This window comes from Delphinapterus leucas, chromosome 3 (assembly GCF_059928025.1).
Source record: "Delphinapterus leucas isolate spDelLeu-1000000601 "Yukka" chromosome 3, BTC_Dleu_Yukka2, whole genome shotgun sequence".
Lineage (NCBI taxonomy): Eukaryota > Metazoa > Chordata > Mammalia > Artiodactyla > Monodontidae > Delphinapterus > Delphinapterus leucas.
Window position 1 is genome coordinate 84,744,332 of NC_143131.1, and position 17,146 is coordinate 84,761,477.

Sequence of the window (17,146 nt, forward strand, 5' to 3'; positions counted from 1 at the left end):
ACCCTTTTTGTACAGATGGCACGGCAATACGTCAAAGAATTTTGACAAAGTACCGAAAAGCCAGTTACTCTTGTTGAACTGTTGTGATAACAGAAATAGTCAAGAAAACCAGGCCTAGTAATAACTAGCAGCAGGAACCTTAAGATGATAGGAAGAGAGAGGCCATTATTACATTTTAGAGGCATTTTTCTTGAGCACAAATGTGTGATGTCTTCACCAACTCCCAAAGCTGAGAATTAGCACTGTATACCTTTGTGAAAATTAGTGCTATTTGTGTAGTTCATTGATGGTGTAGATGCTACACTAAAGACATTTAGCACTTTTATGCATAATAATTCTTTTTGGTTCTATTTTCAGTCATTTAGTTTCAGAAACAGTTTTCTTCACCTTAAAATAGTTTTGGTTTTGAATAGAAATTTGAACACGTTTTTATCAAATGAAAGTCATTAATGAACATATTATTTTCCAGAAAAAAAATTATTGGATTCAGAGTAGACATATATAAATTGGCTTCTAGTTAACAAGTCCTTTGTCAATTGTCTGCATCTTCTATGTTTATCAGCTATCATAACTTATATTTGGATATACGTTGATTTGTTTTTAATATTTTTAGATGGTTAGGTAATTATGCAAGTTTGCCTTATTATCATTCAACTAATAGAAGAGTTTTCTGCCTTCTGGGAACAAACATATTGCATGGAAAATGAGCAAAGTTGTGCAAAACAAATAGTGGGTTTTTTTTGTAATTGTGCAAGGTGGGACACCCCTGACATTTCATGTTCCTTTTAGGCCGTATGAAGCTTCTGCTCTTGCCAAGGAGATGGTTGTAAAGGCCGTATGCATCCTTGAACATACTGTGGTCTGGACTAAGGAGGGGTCAGGGAGAACTGAAGTGCATTTACCATGTGCTCAGGAGGCCTTCTCGTTATATTGTTCTGTTTCATTCGCAGCCACTAACGTTGAGAGATTTTAGTGTTTCATTGTTGGAAGGGGATGGGGGTGGGGGCAGAGGACTGTGACTGGAAAACTGTCTGGCTATATCTCGTTTCCCTTATACATCAAAACCCCACCTGTGCCCTCATGGTAGCCTCTGAGCCTTTTATTCTCATCCTGATACCACATTTAGAAACAAGATACAGAATCCTAGATGAGTACAAATGAAATGGTTCTTCAGTACATACACCCTGTGTTGTAGACCAGTGTAGATGTGGTTGGCACAAGAAAATGAAGACCCAGGGAAGGAAGATCAAGGAGGGAGAGGTACCTGGGAATAGTAGTTATACTTTGGTTCCAAATGGCCTTGAGGAGATCCTTTTGGTTTGGGGATCTGGTCACTAGAATGGATCATTATACATCAAATTTAAGATGATGGTCAGACTTCTGCAAAACCCTGGAATGCTCTGCCTGTTGCAGAGTGATCAAAACTCCTAGGCCATCCTTTTTTAAATTGATCTTCACCCAACCTGCAATAGAAAATATGTATTCCAGGGCCTTCACCAAAGTTACTGAATTGGAATCTAAATGTGTCCACTAAATGTGGACCCTGGAATCTGCATTTTAAGGTCTGGATGATTCTAGAATTTGAACAACATTGTGTTATGGGGTTGCAGGAATTAAACTCAGATTTTGGAAGACCCAAAGTGACCTAAATCCCGAAGACTTTCTGCTGGAAACAGCTTCCTGACTTTGCCTCTGACCTGACCCATCTAGACCTGAGCAGATAGGCTTCAGTAAGAACAGTGACCTGGAGAGCAGAGGTTCTTAACCTGAAGAACTTTAAAATCATATGTTCCTTGTACCGTTCCCATCAGTTTTTGACTGAGTGGGTCTGGACTCAAGCATTGATATAAGATCTATAGTCAGAGGATTCTTGGGCTAAGCAAGCTTTTGATTTTGCTTACCTAGTCTAATTTTGCTTCAAAAACAGCCTCCAAGATATTCCTATCTCCTAGTTTGCTTTTTGACCTTTTAAAAGTGCTGGAGTAGCTCAGCAGGTGGACACAGACCAGATTTTGACACTGCAAGATTGATGCTAGAGTATATTGGTCTTTTTAGAGCAGTTTCTCTCCTTATGATTGATCCTCATGGGAGTAAGTTTTTAAAAGTAAAATATGCAGAGCTCTTTCATGGTTGTTGTCTTCCTTTGTCCTCCCAGAATCCCTCTGAGGTAAAGAGGACAAGAATAGGTTTTGTTGTTCTCCTTTAAATGCTTGTAATCAGAGTGAGTGGTGGAAAATTCTGTGTCAGAGCAAACTTGGACATGATACATAGACTTGAATTAGCTTGCTTCAAGAGCAAATTCAAGAATGTTTCTTGACCACTAGTGAATCCACAGTTATAGGATACTCAGGTCTACTGCTATTACTAAATCTAAAGGGATTTGAAAAATCTCTCTCTTTCTTCCTCTCAATTAAATTATAGTTTCATCAAAATACAGTCTAATTGTATTTTACGTAACAGGGGCTACTCTTCATTGCGGTGCATGGGCTTCTCATTGCGGTGGCTTCTCTGGTTGTGGAGCACGGGCTCTAGGCACACGGGCTTCAATAGTTGTGGCGCACGGGCTTAGTTGCTCCAAGGCATGTGGGATCTTCCTGGACTAGGGATCGAACCCATGCCCCCTGCATTGGCAGGTGGATTCTTAACCACTGTGCCACCAGGGAAGTCCCCCCCACTGCAATTCTGAACAACTGGTTAAAGCACACATATTTAAAATCCTTAAGTATTCTTATAATTTCAATGGAATTAGATAAACAAAAAAACTGAAAGTGTATGGAAATGTTTTGCCAAAGAGTAGGTGCTTTTTGTTTGTTTATGCCTCATTAATTGAAAGCATTGTTTTATTGTGAAAAATCCAGTTACACCTTTATACTTAGGTGACGAAATTAAGTAGAAACTAGCCCTTTTCCATTGAAGGAGACAGTGTATATGCCAAGGTCAGGGAGCAGTGGAGGTTTAGTGATATTTTAGTTATGAAAACTGCCTTGAAATACCAACAACAAAAATAAGTGATGCTGCGTTTTACCACTGTCTTACTATTTAGAGTTAAATATTTAGTTATTTTCCTGAGAGAGAGGAGTATTGAATACATTATTTGAAACTTTTATTGATTGTTAAAGTGTTTATTCCTGCTTTCTGCTTTCTTTTGGCATATGACATATGTTTTGGTGCCTTTCAGTTGAATTTTAAAAATTCTACCTCATCTAGTACTATTTTTGTCCTATAACTACTGTTTGAGTCCTTAAACACAGTGTCATACCTAGAAATATTGAAGCTGGGTGATAAATTTCAAGTTGAATAGTCTGAAAATGGCTATCAGATAATGTAACTATAATAAAAAATGAAAAACTATCCATTGATTCCACAGTACAAACTTCAGAGAGTAAGAGTCAACATCATCTTATTCACTTGTACAGATGGACAGAGTCCAGAAGAGCAAGCAGTGATTCTGGTGTTTTGCGTATCCTGGGTGCTTGTCAGAACACGGGGTGGGAAAGGGACTCGTTGCAGGAGAGGTTTCTACCTTTCATGAAAGCAGCCTTGGTGAAAGTCTGTGAGGCACCAGTCCCTCACTGCTCCCAGTATAGATCCTCTGCCAACACACTGCCCTTAGTCGCCCCTTACCTGGAGTTCCTGCCGCAAGATCAAATACAAATCTCAGCTGCTTCATGGAGCCTTTTGAAATCATCCTAACCCTCAGGGATCTTCCCTTCTCTCAACGTGTGTTGCTTATTATTTCTGACACACAGCATTCAGTGTATACTTCCCTGGTTATTAGTTTTCCCTTTAAGTATGTTATTCATAGATGGTTCAGTGGTGTATTTCTTGTCTCTCATCCAGAAGGCCAACAAAATGCTTTTCTTAGAAAGACGTCAACGAAAGTCTTAGAAAGACTCCTTAGAAAGGAGTCAACGTAACACTGGACTGATAGGCAGGAGACATGTTACCCCTGGTTCTGCTCTGAATTTGGAGAAGGAACTTTGAGCAGAGCATTGAACCTACCTTTGTTTCTTTCCTCAGCTATTAAATGAGGAAATTGGACTAGATAATCTCCAGATAATCCACTTTAAAATTGTATTTCTGGGACTTCAGGTTCAATGTGGCAGATTGGGTACATGATTTTGTCTCTTGACCTCCTCTAAAAACGATGTTAAAAGAATTTTAAAAGTTATAAACTTGCAAATATAAAGGAGAGATTCCACAGCGAGTAAGAGATTAATATATCTTCGGAAAGCGTAAAGTAGAGGACTGATAACAGACTTAGTACAGCAGGAGCTGTTTCATATAAGTGCCCTAGAGAGGAAAGACCCATGAGAATCAAGCTGTTTGGCTTCAAAAACCACACGAAAGCTTCAAGCCTTGGTGATACCAGTGCCATGGAAAGTAGGGATGCTGTGTGGCGCTAAAATCGGCGGATAATGTAGGAGTCTCCTCTGGCCCCCTCTCCCTGCCCTGCTCCCTGAACGTTAGCAGCATACTTCACCCTTTCAGAATATGGATGACTCTTCTCTAGAGAATTGAAAACCCCCAGGTGGATGGGGGACTTAGGGAAATGTCTAACTTGAAAGAGAGAATTAAAAAAAAAAAGAAAGAAAAAAAGGAACTCAGCTGGAACAAACAGTGTAGAAAGGAAGAGAAAATAGAAAAGGTTGAAACTAGAAAGTAGAAAAAGTTCTTTAAAAAAAACCCAGATTATTGAAGAAAAGAAATTATCAAAGAGATATTTAAGAATATTTATCAACATAGTAGTTCATAAGTCTTTAGATTAAAATGACCTAGCAAGTTGAATGAGCAGTGCCCAGGAAAATGAATGAGAAAAGACTCATATTAGGGAACATCAGTAAAAATTCAGAACAGAAGGCTAAAGAGAAATATTTTAAAGCTTCCAGACTGCGGAGGTATTGAGAGAGATTAGTAATGAAGTCTGAAAAATCAGAATGGTACCTGAATTCTCAACAACAGGATTATAAGAAAGAGGATAGATGAGTAATACCTTTTAAATTCTTAGGAGTGATTTTCATCTTGTAAATCTATATTCAGCCAAACACAATGAAGGATGATGCTAAAATAAAGATATTCCACGCATGGTTCAGGAACCATGCTCTAGTTCCTGAACTCCATAAAAATAAAAAGGTATACAAGAAAATTAACAATCGTAAGACAGTTACTTGGTTCAGTGGAAAACGTGTTTATATAGCTTTAACAATTTAAATATTGATTTTACTAAAAATTGTGGTGTGTCTTTTGGAAAGCTGGTGGGATTGGAAGGGGGGCTATAAGAGACTTAGTCCTCATCTTCGAAAGTAGGAAGCCAATAGATAATGAACAGATCTGTGAATTGGTCAATGAGAACATCAACACATTTGGAAAAATGAAGGTAAATACCAGAATAGTCTGCTAAAAGAGTGCCAAAGTGTTATATGTGATGAGTAGGACTTGTGGTAGTTGGGCAAAGACTGCTGTTTTCATTGTAGGATCTTAGCACTATTTGACTTTTAACTATGTGTACATACTACAGTACTTTGATTTAAAAATTCTTTTTAAAAAGTTTATTTTCTTTTTCTAAAACTTTATGTATATCCAAATTTGGTATGTATAGTTCTTCTTAAACTTTACTGTGAGACCCTGGAGAACTGTGTGATGTATTTCTTTGCATTCCTTGCTCCCATGCATTTGCTTAATATTTATTGAGTATGTCATGTTGGAACAGGTAGGATGATGCTCCACTCTCACTGGATTTAAAGAAAAAAAGAAAAAGGAGCTTTTTTTTCTAAGTGGCGATGAATATGAGGCTTTCACAAACATAATGCCTTGGGTAGGTGTAGGCATGGGAGTGTATATTGAAATACACAACCTTTTTTCTCTGTAACTCGTATAAACTTCATAACCCTCCATCCCGCTGAGTAGCTGGGAAGTAATTAAATTTGCCCATTAGAGTTATCTAGTTCTTCTGCTTTAACATTGTCTTTTCATGTACATCTTTGGACAGTTTCTAAATTCAAGTCCCTGTGAGGGGGACTGTTCCTTCTTTTGCCTTCTGCCTTCCTCAGGGAGTGTTTGGATTCAGGCTGATGGAAGTAGTCTCTCTCTGAACATCACCAGTCACTGAGTAGAAGACACACGGGTAACATAGAAAGAAACAGGAAAACTGAGTGTGGTGAACTAGCAATGGCTTTTGAAACGTCAGCTTGGATTGACACAATTCACTTCTGTCCCCCTTTCATTGGTTAAAAGAAGTCACATGGCCATTGAGTGCACAGTACTCCTGCGGGCAACTGAGGTGTGTCTCTGTTACAGCAGATACGGTGCCCTACACAAATCATATGCTTGAGAAATTTTGATAGGAAGAATAGAGAAAAAAGAAATGTACGGGTAGAAAGAAAAGCAGGAGTAACCATTGACTACCATTAAGTCTCAGATTCAAATAAATTAATTTGTGGGGAAAATGTGAGGGGACAGGCAACTCAAAATATCGGGTTTCATTTGGGGGAAAGCAAAAAGCAGAATAATGTACTGATTGGATTGGTGTGGAACAATAGGAATGTAGGATTGAGAGAAACTGAAACTGTATGTGTGGGGAGAATTCTGCTCAGTAATCAGATGCCCTCTCCAATTAGTTTAGGAAATACTGTTTTATGTGCATAAAAGTGTGATTGCTTCTCCTTAGACTTTTTCTATAATTTTATTAATGTTGACTTTCTCATTAGGAGAAAAATTCAGGTTTCAGAAGTGAGTAAAATGCTTAGGTTGTGTGCATATGTATTTTGATTATGTATTGGAACACATTGCATAATTAAACTAGAATATTTTAATGATATCTCATTTGCTGTATACCTTGGAGGATAATTGTAACTCAATAAAGAATTTCCCCTCTAGTGTGTTGTGTTTTTCCATAACAAAGGCTGCCTTAATGAACCTTTATCTCATTATAATGTAATACTGATAGTGATTTAAATATCAAAATGAAAGGGAAATTTTATCACAGTTTTATTCTTTTTGGCAAATTAATACTGCTTAATCCATTTATTTTTCTGATTTGAAAATTAGCATTTGGTTAAGATAAAACTTACTGATAAAAGATGTTGACCTCTTTGGTAGCAAGAAAATTTTTGATATTTTATAAAAAGAGAAGGAGATAATTACAAAGTTTCAGGAGCAAGAAATAAAGTAGGCCATCTTAAAATTCAGCTAAATCAGAATGAAATGGTTAATAGTATTTTTTTAAATATCTTAAAACAAATCTGTGGCCTACTTAGAACAAAGACAGCATATGTTAGTGCTATATTATTATTTATGGAAGAAGAAGTTTTACCTTATTTTTTTAACCTTAACTTAATTGATCAAATAATTTAAAGCATATTTTTCTATTATGTTTGAATAACTCCACTCATATTTAACAATATCATTCTTTCATCTCTGCCATTCAACTTATCTTTTCTTTAATCATTGATGAAGAAATCATGAAATAGAATACAATTTCCACCATGCCAAAAGAGCAGTAATCAGTACAGTATTTTGCTAGATGTAAGCCAGGGTGACCAATCTAGAAGCTGCCTTCCCAGTTGGTATCCATCCCTGAATCAATGAAGCAGTCATCTGCCAGCCACTATGATAGTGGAAATCACCAGCCGGTCAAGCATGGGCCATTAATTTTGAATGCACTGATAGAGACATAAATTTCCCTGAAAATCATATTGAAAGATAAAATGGCCAGCTTCTTTTAAGGATATTCTGATATAACTCAGGGCTGTTATAGGAACCACTGATTATTTTATAGTTTTATTTTGTTAAAGGAATTTTAAAAGGTTTGATGTTGACCTTGATGTATTTTTAAGTAACAATAAATAATCACTACTAAATCTACACCGTTTGTACTTTTATGAATAGTATATTTAAAGACTTAAGGTCCTATTTTTCTGTTTGGTTTCTATTTTTACCAAATCTTTAGGAATATGTCATTTCAAAAGAGGTAACAGTCTTTTGGTGGAATTACTGGACTGAAAGTACATTGTTTGCTTTATCACTAGAATTTTACACATTGCCATGAGTTACTTGTATAATGATCCAGGTTTTGGTATCTGCATGACTTCTTCACTGTTTGAGAGATTTAGTCTTAGGATAATAGAAATTCATCATAATGGGAAGTAAAACTTTTAAAAAGTAAAATTAATGCATATATACTGACTTTAAAAATTCCATTTCAAAAACTAAAAAAAATGATTTTCAAAAGAATCATCTTCCAATAAGATAATTCACATAATTCCTCTATTTAGGAATAAATATTAAATTCAGTAGAATCAAGTAAAGAGTAGTAAAACTGATTACTCATTTAACAGTTAGTATTTGTGTAGTACTTAGTAGTCATAGAGCGCATTTCATCTTTAAAATGCTTTAGCAACAATAAGGTACATTTCTTGTCAATACTCCTGTAAAGAGATAGGCAAGTATTACCAATAAGAATCTGTTTGTCTTATTTAAATCCCAAGCACCTAGTTGGGTCTACCATTTTATATTTGTTTGTTCTAAGAAAATGTCTAACTGCTTTTGGAATATGAATGTGTGTTATTTACCTCCACTGCTAATTTCTTTGGGCTGTTAGTTCTACAAATCTGCCTCTATATAGTTTCCTTAAGTCGTGCAACACAAACTTGAGCCATGACATAAAATAACCTGTCAGTGCTGGTACCCAGTAAATATTTCGTAATAATCTTGACGTAACGGTGGTAATTCCCTTGAAACATAAATTGTTATTCCTGATTAGTGGCACATATTTCAAATGATATAGGTTAAGATTTTAGTTCTATTTTTGCTGAATGACAGAATTACTGTTTTTTTGTTTTTTATTGTATGTTTTTAACATCTTTATTGGAGTATAATTGCTTTACATTGTTGTGTTAGTTTCTGCTGTATAACAGAGTGAATCAGCTATATATATACGTATATCCCCATATCCCCTCCCTCTTGCATCTCCCTGCCACCGTCCCTATCCCACCCCTCTAGGTGGTCATAAAGCACCAAGCTGGTCTCCCTGTGCTATGCAGTTGCTTCCCACTAGCTATCAGTTTTATCTTTGGTTGTGTATATATGTCCATGCCACTCTCTCACTTTGTTCAAGCTTACCCTTCCCCCCCACCCCGTGTCCTCAATTCCATTCTTTATGGCTGCGTCTTTATTCCTGTCCTGCCCCTAGGTTCTTCAGAAACATTTTTCTTTTTCTTTTCAGATTCCATATATATGTGTTAGCATACGGTATTTGTTTTTTTCTTTCTGACTTACTTCACTCTGTATGACAGACTCTAGGTCCATTCACCTCACTACAAATGACTCAATTTCGTTCCTTTTTATGGTGGAGTAATATTCCATTGTATATATGTGCCACATCTTCTTTATCCATTCATCTGTCGATGGACACTTAGGTTGTTTCCATGACCTGGCTATTGTAAATAGTGCTGCAATGAACATTGTGGTACATTACTCTTTTTGAATTATGGTTTTCTCAGGGTATATGCCCAGTAGTGGGATTGCTGGGTCATGTGGTAGTTCTATTTTTAGCTTTTTAAGGAACCTCCAAACTGTTCTCCATAGTGGCTGTATCAATTTACATTCCCACCAACACTGCAAGAGGGTTCCCTTTTCTCCACACCCTCTCCAGCGTTTATTGTTTGTAGACTTTTTGATGATGGCCATTCTGACCAGTGTGAGGTGATACCTCATTGTAGTTCTGATTTGCATTTCTCTAATGATGAGTGATGTTGAGCATCCTTTCTTGTGTTTGTTGACAATCTATATATATTCTTTGGAGAAATGTATATTTAGGTTTTCTGGCCATTTTTGGATTGGGTTGTTTGCTTTTTTGATATTGAGCTGCATGAGCTGCTTGTATATTTTGGAGATTAATCCTTTGTCAGTTGCTTCATTTGCAAATATTTTCTCCCATTCTGAGGGTTGTCTTTTCATCTTGTTTATAGTTTCCTTTGCTGTGCAAATGCTTTTCAGTTTCATTAGGTCTCATCTGTTTATTTTTGTTTTTATTTCCCTTTCTCTAGGAGGTTGGTCAAAAAGGATCTTGCTGTGATTTATGTCATAGAGGGTTCTGCCTATGTTTTCTTCTAAGAGTTTGATTGTGCCTGGCCTTACATTTAGGTCTTTAATCCATTTTGAGTTTATTTTTGTGTATGGTGTTAGGGAGTGTTCTAATTTCATTCTTTTACATGGAGCTGTCCAGTTTTCCCAGCACCATTTATTGAAGAGACTGTCTTTTCTCCATTGTATATCCTTGCCTCCTTTGACATAGATTAGTTGACCATAGGTGGCGAGGGTTTATCTCTGGGCTTTCTGTCCTGTTCTGTTGATCTATATTTCTGTTTTTGTGCCAGTATCATACTGTCTTGATTACTGTAGCTTTGTAGCATAGTCTAAAGTCCGGGAGCCTGATTCTTCCAGCTCCGTTTTGCTTTCTCAAGGTTGCTTTGGTTATTAGGGGTCTTTTGTGTTTCCATACAAATTGTGAAATTTTTTGTTCTAGTTCTGTGAAAAATGCCATTTGGTAGTTTGATAGGGATTGCGTTGAATCTGTAGATTGCTTTGGGTAGTATAGTCATTTTCACAATGTGGATTCTTCTAATCCAAGAACATGGTATATCTCTTCATCTGTTGGTATCATCTTTAATTTCTTTCATCAGTGTCTTATAGTTTTCTGCATACAGGTCTTTTGTCTCCTTAGGTAGGTTTGTTCCTAGGTATTTTATTCTTTTTGTTGTGATGGTAAATGGAAGTGTTTCCTTAATTTCTCTTTCAGATTTTTCATCATTAGTGTATAGGAATGCAAAAGATTTCTGTGCATTAATTTTGTGTCCCGCTACTCTACCAAATTCATTGATTATTTCTAGTAGTTTTCTGGTGGCATCTTTAGAATTCTCTACGTATAGGTATCATGTCATCTGCAAACAGTGACAGTTTTACTTCTTTTCCGATTTGGATTCCTTTTTTTTCTTTTTCTTCTTGATTGCTGTGGCTAAAAGTTCCAAAACTATGTTGAATAATAGTGGTGAGAGTGGGCAACCTTGTCTTGTTCGTGATCTTAGTGGAAATGGTTTCAGTTTTTCACCATTGAGAATGATGTTGGCTGTGGGTTTGTCATATATGGTCTTTATTATGTTGAGGTAAGTTCCCTCTATGCCTACTTTCTGGAGGGATTTTATCATAAATGGGTGTTGAATTTTGTCAAAAGCTTTTTCTACATCTATTGAGGTTATCATATGGTTTTCATCCTTCAATTTGTTAATATGGTGTATCACATTGTTTGATTTGTGTATATTGAAGAATCCTTGCATTCCTTGGATAAACTCCACTTGATCATGGTGTATGATCCGTTTAATGTGCTGTTGGGTTCTGTTGCTAGTATTCTGTTGAGGATTTTTGAATCTATGTTCATTAGTGATATTGGCCTGTAGTTTTCTTTTTCTGTGATGTCTTTGCCTGGTTTTGGTATCAGGGTGATGGTGGCCTCATAGAATGAGTTTGGGAGTGTTCCTCTCTCTGCTATATTTTGGAAGAGTTTGAGAAGGATGGGTGTTAGCTCTTCTCTAAATGTTGATAGAAGTCGCCTGTGAAGCCATCTAGTCCTGGGCTTTTGTTTGTTGGAAGATTTTTAATCACAGTTTCAATTTCAGTGCTTGTGATTTGTCTGTTTATATTTTCTGTTTCTTCCTGGTTCAGTCTTGGAAGGTTGTGCTTATATAAGAATTTGTCCATTTTTTTCCAGGTTGTCCATTTTATTGGCATATAGTTGCTTGTAGTAATCTCTCATTATCCTTTGTATCATGTATAGAATTACTATTTTTGCTTTTACTTTTAATGTTAGAAAGAGTGTTTAAGTTGGTGGGTTTCAATGCTTTTTTTCCCCGTAACTCTTCAATGATAATTGTTATTAAAAATTCAACTTTTTTTAATGATAAAACTCAAGGTTAGGTCATATAACTTCAGTAATGGAGATAGAAGGTGAGCAAGATCTACTGGGCATGCTTGGGCCTCACTTCCTTGGAGTGATGCGACAGGGACGGCATCCAGTGTGTTCTCTCACACCCAGAGGAGCATGGCCCTTATCTTTTTTTCAGCTCTTATTTCATTTCCATGGTGTAGTGCACATCACTGTGGGAAACCTTGTAAAGAAGATTAAAAACTGGGGAAGGGAAAGCCAGTCTGTAAGCACCTTGTTAAAATAAACCACTTCTTCCTAAGCTCAAGACAGCAAGAAACAGTTTAATAACTATGAAATAAATTCACCACCTGTTTGTGCAGCAGTATCAAAGACTTCTAGCAAACATAAGAATGCTTTGATCCTTTTGAGCCAGAAGAAAATTATGAAGCTCTGAATTGATAGTTCATGGGGAGTTTGGGGACACTGATCAAAGAAAACTGTTATTATTATAGATGAGAAGTTAAAATATTTGAATATAAGCTACTCAGTACATCGTACTTCTTTCAGTGCTGAATTGCATATTTAAAAATTCAAATAGTCTTGTTATGATTAAGCTGTATTTTATTATAGCTTGTATACCCCAAAATAAAAAACATTAAAATGTTTTTAAGCAACTGTGTTTCTTTTGTTAATGGCTTTCAAATTATATAGTTGAGATGGATTGAGGGGGCAGTGTATAGTGTATATTTTATAAAAGCCCTCTAGGTTACTGTAAACTCAGTTGAACAGAATTATATAAATGAGAGAATGTTTTAACATTCTTTCACGATCTTTAGGAAAATTTCCCATAAGTTTTTCAATTATACAATAACATTATATGATTGTAGATTCCACTTTAAGTACTATAATTATACAGCTGAGAGGCTTAAAGACAAGGATACCAAAACTTTTATTATAGCAAGGGGTATGTTTATGGGCATTTTACTGTAAGTATTTGAACATTTGAAATGGAAAACATAAGAATCACTTGAAAATTTGATTGTGCTATGGGAGAAAATGCTTCTATGTGAACAACACACAACACAAAAGATAAAGTTCAGTGTAATTTTGGAATGAAAATCTAGACATTTCCTGTAGATTTTACTTATCAAGAAAGAGGATATTTATTTTGTACCTGCGTTTTCTGGATCTGAGCCACGTTCATGTGTAGTTAATAACTCCTGCCTCTGAAGTCATAGGGAGGCATTTAACAAAATATGTATTGAAGTGCTTCGGGAATAACTCTGCCTGAGGATGTGGAAGTATAAACAGGAAAAAAAATCCCTACAAAAGAGGACATCTCATTAAAAAGTATGTTGATTAGTTGCAAGAAAGACAGAAGGAAAGGCAGATCCCCGCCTTCTGACCACATCCATCCAAGCCCAGTGCCTGGCACTGAATATTTGCTCTTAAATGTGGCACCCTACCATCCTTCATTCAATAACAACTTCCTCTTGAAAATAGCAGAAAATAATAATGCACAGTCCCACAAAGGAAGCATTACAAAGGTAATGGAAAGATCTTTCAGTACTTAAGTCAGCCAGTGATTCATACTTTATTAAAAAAACAAACAAACAGACTTTTGAAATTTAGTCAAGTCTGGGATATTAGTTTCAAACCAGTTCCTCAAAAACTTCACTGAAGAGGAAGAAGAGAGTTTATTAATTTTTGAATTGGCATATTATGGAGATAGCCTATAAGTTCAGGCCCTCATCTCTAACTTACTCCGTAAGTTAGGACAGAAATCCCCACCTTGCTAAATGACTGCAGGACCAGGCTCATGGCCTGTGCCCCCAACTCAACAAGAATATTTAAAGGAGAAGGCAGCTATAGCTGCAGAAGTGTTTTGTGCTCTACTTATGAAACTGAATTCTTTGTCACGTTTATAAATTTAAAAAAAGATACTGGTAGGCAAATGAGTCACATGCAAAGGAGCCGTTCTGCCTCTCTGACATCATCAATAACGGTTAATGCTGTCCTGTGCAGTGCACTAGCCTCTTGAGAACTTCCAGTGCATCCTTAGTACAAAAGGATGTGTGCTGATTGGAACACAGGGATCTGTTTTATCTTACATTAAAGTATGCTAGCACTGAATTTAGATTCACGTGTTATGAAGTAACATTTGAATTAGTCAAAGTTGAGAAACTTAATTAAGAATAATGTCTCTTGTTTTTTCCCCCACAGAAATATTTACAGGACTGAACAATTTGATGACTAATGGACATATTTAAAGGCCATCTGGTACCGATCATGGCAACCAAAAAAATAAATAAGTAAAATTTGTTACCGTTGGCAAGTTCTTATTGCAGTAGAATCATATGCTGAATGGTACCCCTGAGGTTGTTTAACCTTATATATTCTAATAGGTACCTAGCCAATTTTGACTTACAAGGGAAGAATACTTCAAATTGACTACCTGTTAGAAGAGATGAATCCCAAACAAACCCACGTGCAGAAAATGCCATTCAATTTCATGTGCCTTGCTAAAAGAGAGACTTAAAAAACAAAGAAAGGAAGAAAAGGAAAGGAAAGGAAAGAAGAGAAAAGGAAAGAAAAGAAGTAGCAACTTAGTATATCTGAGTGTGGCAAACGCTATGCTATGTGTAGGGTGAAGTTTACCTTCTTACATAAAGAAAGGGTGCACCTCTGGGGTCACAACACAAATGACTTTAGGGTATATATAGCTAGTAATATTAATGAGAAAAACTGGCCAGATGTAAAAAACGACAACAAAACAATTGGACAGACAAAACTGCACCTCCGTGTTGAGTGTCAGTTAAAACAAGTACCCTTGGCCTCAGGATCTGGGAATACATAGGGAGTAGAGGGGACTAATTGTTCCCATGTGGAGATATGGGTCCAGTGATGCCAGATTTTTTACAACTCTTCAAGAGACACTTTTTATGTGAAATCTTTTCATTTTGAAATGTTTACTCAGAATTCAAATTCAAGGGACGAGTTAGGAAAAATTCTTGCAAGCCAAACAAAATCTACTTTGGGGACTAGATTTAGACCCTTGTCATAGATCTTCAATTTGTTCTTTCTGAGTTAGCTAAATGAGTTATGTTTGTAAGGTTGTAGAGGAAGTGTTAATGCTTCCTAATATATGAATGAAAAAAGAGACTAGGTTACATTTATTGCTGAGCAGGTGAGGGCTTTAACTGTGACATCAGATTGCCTGCGTTTATATTTTGGCTGTGTTCCGTGGGCAAGTTACCAATACTCTGTGTGTCCAGTTTTCACTTCAGTAAAGTGGGAATGATAATGGTACAAATTTCATAGAGTTGCTGTAAGGATACAGATGAGCTAATCTATATATAGTGCTTATTATTACAGTGCCTGGCATATAGTAATTGCTCGATAACATTGGCTCTTGTTACTTCACAACAAAATGATATTCAGAGGATTTGCTTTTTGTTGAACTTGAAGAAAACATCCCCTAAGAATGTAGAGAGTTTGTTTTATGTTGAAGAATATGCGTTGAGAGGATAGATTGTGGAGGCTGCAAGCCAGGATTTAAATCTCTACTGTTGTGTAACCAGAGCAAGTTAATTAATTTTCCTAAGCTTTAGATCTGTTATCTATAAAATGGGAATAATAACTGGTACTTAAAAGTCATAAGAATTCAGTGAGATAATAATGCATAAGGTCAACATCTGGTATATAAGTCAATAAATGTTACTTGCTGTTATGAATATTCTTTTCCCATTCTTTAGAAGTTCCATATTTGCGAGCACTTTATTCATTTATTTTTAATGTGGAATCTTTTCTAAATTTTATTTATTTTTTTTGGTTGCGTTGGGTCTTTGTTGCTGCGCGTGGGCTTTCTCTAGTTGTGGCGAGCAGGGGCTACTCTTCATTGCAGTGTGTGGGCTTCTCATTGCCGTGGTTTCTCTTGTTGCAGAGCACAGGCTCTAGGTGCGTGGGCTTCAGTAGTTGCGGCACGTGGGATCAGTAGTTGTGGCGAGCAGGCTCTAGAGCGCAGGCTCAGTAATTGTGGCGCACGGGCTTAGTTGCTCCTTGGCATGTGGGATCTTCCCGGACCAGGGCTCGAACCCGTGTCCCCTGCCTTGGCAGGCGGATTCTCAACCATTGTGCCACCAGGGAAGTCCCTGCAAGCACTTTTAAAAATCAATCTATAGAGAATTCCCTGGTGGCGCAGCCTGCCACTGCAGGGGACACAGGTTCGAGCCCTGGTCTGGGAAGATCCCACATGCCATGGAGCAACTAAGCCTGTGCACCACAACTACTGAGCCTGTGCTCTAGAGCCCACGAGCCACAACTACTGAAGCCCTCATGCAGCAACGAACACCTGACACAGCCAAAAAAATAAATAATATAATAAAAATAAATTTATAAAATAACCAAAAAAATCCATTTATATCTCATTATATGTATTTAAAGGAATTATATCACCTAAAAAAATTGAAGTATAATTGATTTACAATGATTCAGGTGTAATTATATCATTTTATTTAAATTAAGCTTTATCTTAATGAACCATGTTACAACAGTGGTTTTCAACAAGGGCGATTTTTGATTTGACCTTCTAGAAGATATTTGGCAATGTCTGGAGACATTTTTGGTTGTCACACTGCAGGGAGTGCAACTGGAATCTACTGGGTAGAGTTCACAGATGCTGCTAGACATCTTGTAAGGAACAAGACATCCTCGGCAACAGAGAATTATTCAGCTCAAAATGTTGCTAGTGCTGAGTTTGAGGAACTCTGCATTACAGCTATAACTACCATAAAATTTAGTTTGTAAAGTTCTTGCCAAGGAAAAGAAGGAGAGTTAGTTATATTTCAAAACACAACCTAAACTCAGATAGAAATTAACACATAAATTGAAATCTGTGGAATCACATTCAGTATTTTAAATATAAATATGTATGTGTATAAATATCCCTATTTTCTTCTGGCTACAAAAGTAATATAAGCTTGTGAAAGTTAAAAGACTGCAAAAGCATATAAATGGACAGTGAACATCACCCCCTCGGTTTTTTTTTTTTTTAACCTATTCCCATTGAAGACCATTGGAAATCTAATTGAGTTATATTACTTCAGAATTTTAAATACATGTGTATACTGTTCTATAATTTGATTTTTTAAAGTTAATGCCTTTCTTTTCTCTTCCTGAAAAATTCAGTCCTAGAGCTGTTATGTGGGGCAGAGCAAGGTAGGCGTT

The 17,146-nt window shown here is 36.5% G+C and overlaps 1 protein-coding gene across 15 annotated transcripts in view; it reads left to right on the plus strand.

Annotated features, from left to right (window-relative positions):
- The window catches only part of PAM (peptidylglycine alpha-amidating monooxygenase), a 280,621-nt gene that overhangs the window by 107,649 nt on the left and 155,826 nt on the right, over nt 1–17,146 (plus strand). For 2 of the 15 annotated variants that reach the window (XM_089908397.1, XM_022592016.3), the window contains one exon: nt 14,144–14,200. The exons of the other annotated variants lie outside the window; for them this stretch is intronic. The gene's annotated coding sequence lies outside the window, so the exon portion shown is untranslated. The remainder of the gene's footprint in view (nt 1–14,143; nt 14,201–17,146) is intronic. 15 annotated transcript variants of the gene reach the window in all.